We start from the raw sequence: 7,676 nt of genomic DNA, 5'->3' as shown, positions 1-7,676 counted from the left end.
ACTATCTAAAACTTATGTACTACACAGGAATTTAAAACGCTCGTTAAGCTTCGAACGAATAAAGCGACGTTACGAATTTGGAAAAGCCAAATCCCCCTCTTTGTTACTCGTGTTCCGTAAGTAACACCCGTCTATCTGTCTGTTTATCCCGTCTGTCTGTCTTTCCCGTTTGTCTGTCTGCCCCGTCTGTCTTTGTCCCGTCTGCCTGTCTGCCCGTCTGACTGTCTGTCCCGACTGTCTGTCTGTCTATCTGTCTTTCCCGTCTGTCTGTCTGCCCCGTCTGTCTGTCTTTCCCGTCTGTTTGTCTCTGTCTGTTTGTCGGTCCTGTCTGTCTGTCTGTCCCGTCTGTCTGTCTGTCCCATTTGTCTGTCTGTCCCGTTTGTCGGTTTGTCCCGACTGCCTGTTCCGTCTGTCTGTCTATCTGTCAGTCTGTCTGTCTGTCTGTCCTGTCTGTCTGACCCGTCTGTCCGTCCCGTCTATCCCGTCTGTCTGTGGGTCCCATCTGTCTGTCGGTCCCGTCTTCCTATCTGTCTGTCTGTCTGATAATTCTGAAAACGATTTTAATTTTTATTTAAAGAAAAATACCTTTAAAATTTTATAACATATAAATTGATCCATTTTTTCCTGTTTCAACTTATACTGAATCATCGAATGGCTCGATTCGAATGGATTCGAATGGAAAGATTCGATCTTATATTTTATAGCACCTTCGCCAAAAACAGATAGACAGCTCAATCAATCGAAATCGTACACTATCTTTCCCTTAAAGTAGCTTTTGTTTCCATTTTAAACAAGTCATCCTCGTACCAAGCGTGAGCTGAATTTACAATGCAAATATGCTTCCGTTTTCTCACGATCTCGGTCAGTATGCACCCATCTCGAAATCACCCCCTACCAAGGGAAGAGAAATAAAATGATCGGAAGTAGGTAGCACCTGCTCACGTGCTGCGGGTGAAAACACAGAAAAGCAAAATCGAAACCATTGTCTAACTTTTATGATTTTATTTTCACCCGAATTCACCGGCGAAAATAGCCTATAATGTTTATTATGAACAGCCTAACCTAAATAACGATAATTCATTCAATCGCCGGAAAAACAGACTCCTATGATTGTTTCGATATCATGCGGGGCTGCAGCTGGTGAAACTCGTGCCCTAAAATTCGTTGCTTATCGATATGATTTTATCGATACTGTAGTGCAACTGCGTTGAACAATTTGTTTGGGTCCATAAAACCATGCACAAAAAATTACCAAAGACTGGTCTTTTATTGACAATATACTGGTCGACTGACTGACACCGAAAAAATATTTGCGTACAACCGCAATTAGATTGCCGATAAGATGCCTAATTAATATTTATAGAACGGACATGGGACATTCACTTCTCACCCCATTCTGGATGGTGGAGGGTGAAAGATTCCTCATTAAGTTTACGCCACCGTAAACGAAGCGAACCACAATGCTGCCATATGGCATGTTTTGGCAGTTATGTTTTAGCATAATTGCTGTTTGGGGCGGGAGCCCTGCTACTGCTCACCCAGAGTTGATTCAATCCGTTAAAAAATAAGAGTAATATATTTTATATAAGGTTAAGATTGCGTTAGATTAAAAGATACGCTGTTCAGGTTGAAACAACAAAGTTGTTTGACAAATGCATAACAACAACTTTAACATGGCGTGTCGATATCGTATCAGCTCGTGCGCAGCACGAACGTCTTTTACAACCCGCGGTTGCTGCTGCTGCTGCTGTAATCCACCCCTAAGATGCTGCAATATCGGAGAACATCGAAGTTTATCACGCCACCATCATCCTCTGATTACACGTGTTCGACTGAGATATCTTACAGACATGCTTGTTTTTGCTTGCTTAGCATCATCGGTCGGCATCGTACTAATTTAAAGCGGTGTTTTAACGATCGCGCCACCACCCTAAGACGAAAGCACGAATACGAAAGTGTGACTCGTGATGGTGAAGTGATGCGTGCGTGCGTTCAACATTCATCCAGCATCGAAGCTACTCTCACTTTCCGTTTCGACAGCATGCTCTCTTGTCACCGCGTTCGATCTGCCTGCCGTGTGATGCGCGCGATTACCGCGCGATCGACAAACAGACTATGGAAAGTTCAATCACTCCGCACAAGCACCTGCTCTACCTACTAGCGCTTGCTTGCATGGCATGCACAGGCCACTTTGGCATGCGCTGTGACTTTCAGCCATCAGCCACCGATGCGATGCGTGCCTTAAATGATAAAAACGTCGATTTTCGTCGTTCTGTAACTGCGAGGGAAAATTATCGCTCCTTCTGTTCCAGCACAACACAGATTATTCAATCATAGCAGCCATGCACGCAAATCAGTTGTTTGTAATTAAATTATTCGGTATTTTGACGTTTCTCTCTACAGTGGTGGCAGCCAGAGCGGAGAAGCAAACTGGTTAACCAGTGTTGTTTCCATAACATTTGCTGCTTGTTTAATCAAGTGTAGTCGATTGACATTCCAGAGTAGTTAAGCGGAAAATTTAAATTTTATCACCGCGAGCTGCAGGATGATCGACGGAGTTAACTATAAATATTTAAAGCCGTCGTAGTTCGGTTGCAAATCACTCGAATAATACGTGCACATGAGCTTCATGATCGCTATTACAGGAGCTTTGCGATTACTTTTGGTCAAAGATTACTCAATGATCTGGCAGTATTAGAAAGCAATATTTGCATCCAGTGCTATTTATCGGACTATCTACTCGAAATAAATTAACGTTAGTAAAGCAAAGCCTAGGTGCTACATTCCTGTTTCGAAACTAGACCTTCCCTTGTGTCGTAGGACTACGTATTACGGCAAGGTAGGGTGTCATTCCAAAAAATCTATACACGAAAAGTAAGCAGGTGTTCAACGTTAATAGCTCAGCTAGTTTCTGGTCCTGAATTGATTTGATGACCTGAAAGTAAACAATTTTATTAAAGTTTCAAATCACTCCTTCTCTTCAGCCAATTTTATCGTTCGAGCATCGAACCTAGTAAAATTTGATGTCCTGAAACTGAACCGTTACAGGAATGTGAGCGACCATCGTCTTGTTGTGCCAGACTTCCTCCATATATCGCTAGAATTCGCTCTAAAGGGTGTCCCACATCAAACTGCATCACGGAAAAAAACTACGCGACGAGCGCTTCCAGCCGTAAGCCTTCCAGAACATTCGAGAAACATCTCCGAGCTGCCTTCATTTGCCAGCAACGTATGCCATCGAATATCCAAGAAACATCCATCAGCAACATATATATTTCCATGATACTTCCTTGATGCGGAATAAAGGCAAATCCCACCAGATCTTTTAAGAACTAATTTTGAAGAGTGAAGTTTTTCTCTTGATTGCCAATTCCGTTGGCATACCTTCGGTGTTTACAGTCCACCGCAAGCCGTCCTCAGTTCCCAGTGCGGACATAAAACATTGGTCCTTCGAGCCGGATTGTGAACTGTGTTGCTGCTGCTATAGGTAGCAAAGCGTTTCGCGTGGTTGACAGTGCGAAACAGCTTTCACGTGGCTTTGACAACGTGACAAACCGTGATTTTGTTCCGTCGTCGTGACGCCGATGGCTCCAGCATAGACATGTTCTGTCAAACACACTCGACGAACGTCTATGACCGACTGTCAAACTGCCTTGCAATCTGATTGGTCCACCTAAAAAGACCGGTTCAGATTAACCGTTATCTACCGTCAACAACAACGGAACGGCAAGAAATTATGACGTGTAATCTGTATCAGCCTTCAAGTTTACTCTAAATATGCCACGTGGGGCTTTAGTGTCCATCCAGCGGTAAGCATGAGCAAAAGCTACCTACAATGATCCATTATCTTCAAGTTAATCACGTGTCGTATTGTAACGGTCGTGTGCGTGACCCGTCATAATTCGAACGTGAATCCTGTTTTGCAAACTTGCTAAGTGTGCAGTGTTTTTCCCCGAACCACCAAGTGTAACAAGATGTTACCCCGAACCCCAGCCCGAAAAATGGAGACTCCGGAAGATAAGAAAGCATTGATCCATAAGCGTGATCAAGTAAAGGGAAAGGTCACGCGGATCTTTAGTTCCTTGGAAGCAGCAGAAAAGGAGAACAAAAGGCTGTCGCTAGCCCTACTGCGGGTCTACGCTAGGAACCTAGGCAGGTAATTTACCAAGAATTTAATTAAATCCACGACGTTATCACCGCCTCAGTGCCAGAGGAGAATGTCGCTGCGCAGGAAGAGAAGTATGTAGAGTTCGAAGAACTCTACAACGAGACATTAGTCAAGATTGAAACAATGATCGAAGCCATCGAAAGGGAAAATCGATTACCCCCCTTCGTGTCAGTACCCGTACCGTTTTCTTCGACGTCGACCGCAAACGCACCGCCAAATCAACCTGTGATTATCCAAGCCCAGTTATATCGTGCTCCAGACCTGAAGGCTTAATATACGGCATTCATCGACGAGTACCAATCACTGGATCACTGCCGTGAAATAAAGGAGGAAGAAGATCCTCAAGATCTCCAGACATATTACCTGCCACATCACTGTATCTTGAATCCATCCAGTAGCAGCACAAAGCTCCGTGTTGTGTTTGATGCGACAGCCAAGGTTAGCGAACTTTCTTTGAATGACATGCTGATGACAGGACCAATCAGCCGAAGTGACCTGTTCAGCATCGTGCTACGTTTCCAAACCCATGTCTACGTTTTCGCCGTTGATGTGTCGAAAATGTACCGGCAAATTCTCATCGACTCCTCCCAGACTCGATACCAGAGAATCTTCTGATGAAAGCACCCATCGGAAGCATTGAAGGTGTTGGAGTTAGCCCGTGACGAGAGTAAGAATTATCCGAAAGCGGCCGAAGTGATTCTGAACAATTCCTATGGACGACGGATTCGATCGAGCCATCCAAGAAGTTACGCCATGATCTGGAGATGTTGATGCTGAAGGGTGGATTTCCTATCCGAAAGTCGTGTTCCAACTCGGAGGAAGTGCTTGACGGAATTCCTGAAGCGGATCGAGAAACCCTGGGACCCATGAAGGCTTTGGAACTCTTGTGGGACCCGAAGAACGACCTGTTCCTGTTTCGCCACAAATCATCTGATTCGACAAGGGTCGAAGACAAGACGACGAAGCGGAGTGTCCTGTCCCAGAACGCGAAGTTGTTTGACCCCCTGGGACTCGTGTCACCGGTGATCGTCGAAGCGAAAATGATTATGCAGTGCCTGTGGGCTTCCAACCTTGGATGGGATAACCCCGTGGCAGGCGACTTACTTCAGCGGTGGACGAAGTTCCATACATCGTTGAACCAGCTTCACAACCTCGTGATCCCAAGATGCGCCGTAATTCTTGACACGGAGGCAATGAAAATCCATGGTTTTGCCGATGCTTCGAAATACGCCTATGGTGCGTGTGTGTACCTTCGCTGCATTGATAAAGGCGGCACAGCAGTGTCTCATCTCCTATGCAGCAAATCTATGGTAGCCTCTCTCCATTCCTAGACTAGAGCTCTGTGCTGCCTTATTACTGGCCAAGCTGGTAGATAAGGTAATTCCAACCTTGAAGTTGCAAATCCGAGAAATCAGACTATGGTCCGATAGCCCAATAGCGTTGACTTGGATGAAGAAACCCTTGGATTAGCTCCAGGTCTTTGTTCGCAACCGTGTGATCCAACTCCAACAGACTAAAAACAGAGGCTAGGAGGATAGGCTTACAAATTAAAGCGTCGAAAACCAAATATATGGTAGGAAGAGGCTCCCGAAAAAGTAACGTTTGCCTCCCACGGACTATTTTTGGCGAAGTACAAACGGAAAGCGGAGAGTGGCGGAGGCATATGAGCTACAGGCACTACTTGGAGAGATTCCCACCGTACACCTGGCGAAAGTTGGGAGACCACGGTGGGCCGGCCACGTCGCAAGGATGCCGGACGACTGTGCAGTGAAATCCATTCTCTTCAAGAACCCCACCGGCACCAGGGATAGTTATCATGAATATAGCCTCATTGTGGACATCAAAAATTGAGTATTGATCATTGAACGTAGTCGATTTAGCGGGAATAGGATGACCGGATGATGCCCGAAAGTGTCCAAAATAGTATCACCATGAAAAGAGAATAGTTTAAAGTTAGTTAGTTGCTTTAGAAATAGAAGAAAGTGTTATTTTGCACTTTTACGATGCACACGATATTCATACATTCAGCGATGTTATGAAGCGTGATTGTATGCGGCACATCAGTTAAAGGCGACTTCCATATTTCGTACCTCAGATTTTGCCTCAAAAATCACACTGTAGGTTCAATTTGGCCAAAAGATCGCCAATGTGATGTCCTGCGGTTCACCGTCTAACACAAACTGACTGCTCATCCCATTTACGCGGCAAGCGGTCAACCGACTCCCGATACATGCTTTCGGCAATCTTGAAGATGAACTCCAGGGTCCTGGAGGATTTGTCGACTATGTACGAGCTGTACTGTCTGAATGTTAACTTTGTATCGAGGATTACCCCTACGTCTTTGATACAATTGACACGAGCTTCCTCGATAGAAGCAGGTAGTTGAAAATAATACAACTTCTTTCGCGAGAAGGATATTACAGAGCGCTTTGAGAGATTGACAACCATTCTATTTAATGATATCGAGCTAGCGAGCTAGACAGTGTTCAGTTGAGCGGATACGGGGGAGTTTTTATAGATCATCTGCATATGATAATTGTGTTCCATGAGCACGAGGTTCATGTCGTTGAAATATGGCAGATCATTGCAGACTGCTGTCGACGCTATGCGTAGTTCGGCACACCCAATTGGTAGCCGTAGATTGACCAGGGACCAGAATCCATCCTGATCCGCACTCAAATATCGTTTGCAGTGTGCAAAATTGACTTCAAGACAAACAAACCCAAACAGCCCCGAGACGGCACTCAACGTTGTAATTCCTAGGTAGTTGTCCACATCTCGTTTGTTGCCTTTTAAGTGTGAGCAGATTTACAGTAAGACAGAATAATGCCACTGGAGATTGAGTTCTGCAATACGAAGTTCTGCAGTAGTAAATAAGAGATGTGCTCCTTCAGCAAAGTGAACGGCTTTGAAAGAGGACGTCAGAGTTGCGTAGCAGCGGTGGAAATTATCTCGAAGTTCATAGCCAAATCACTTAAGGTTTGATCGTACGATGGGACTTTATTGGCTTGCTCTTGGGCTTAAACGTCTTTCAAAGACTTGACCCTTCTTTATCGACAGACTTCGCAGTCGGCTGTTGGAGTACTCCCAACGGGTTCTTCCAGGTGGCTGGAGTAACTGATGCGGTCAATGGACACTGTGGGGCGAAAAGCTCACAGAGTGCATTAAACCAGTATTTGTTGAAAGGGTTGGGGGTTGATTAATGGTTAGTAGATTTGGTAAATAATAAAATGGAATCGTGAATCGATGCTCGGTGCCGTAAATGTCCAAAATAGCGTACCGTTCTGATTCAAACTTCGAACACTTAAGCTATGCTGAACTTTCTTCAAAGAAAAATGTTCGAAAACATCATTATTTTACTCTCATAAATGGTTTAGTTGCATGACAATTTAATAATTTTCGTGTTAAAATTTTAAAAATGAGGATAAAATGTTAATTTACATTGAAAAACACTAAAAAACTGCTGTTCGGTTTTGATTCAAACTTCGAACACTTTCATGGTCGACAT

The sequence above is a fragment of the Sabethes cyaneus genome, chromosome 1 (assembly GCF_943734655.1).
Source record: "Sabethes cyaneus chromosome 1, idSabCyanKW18_F2, whole genome shotgun sequence".
Taxonomy (NCBI): Eukaryota; Metazoa; Arthropoda; class Insecta; order Diptera; family Culicidae; genus Sabethes; species Sabethes cyaneus.
The sequence above is the reverse complement of the archived record's forward strand: the minus strand, read 5'-3'. Positions refer to the sequence as shown.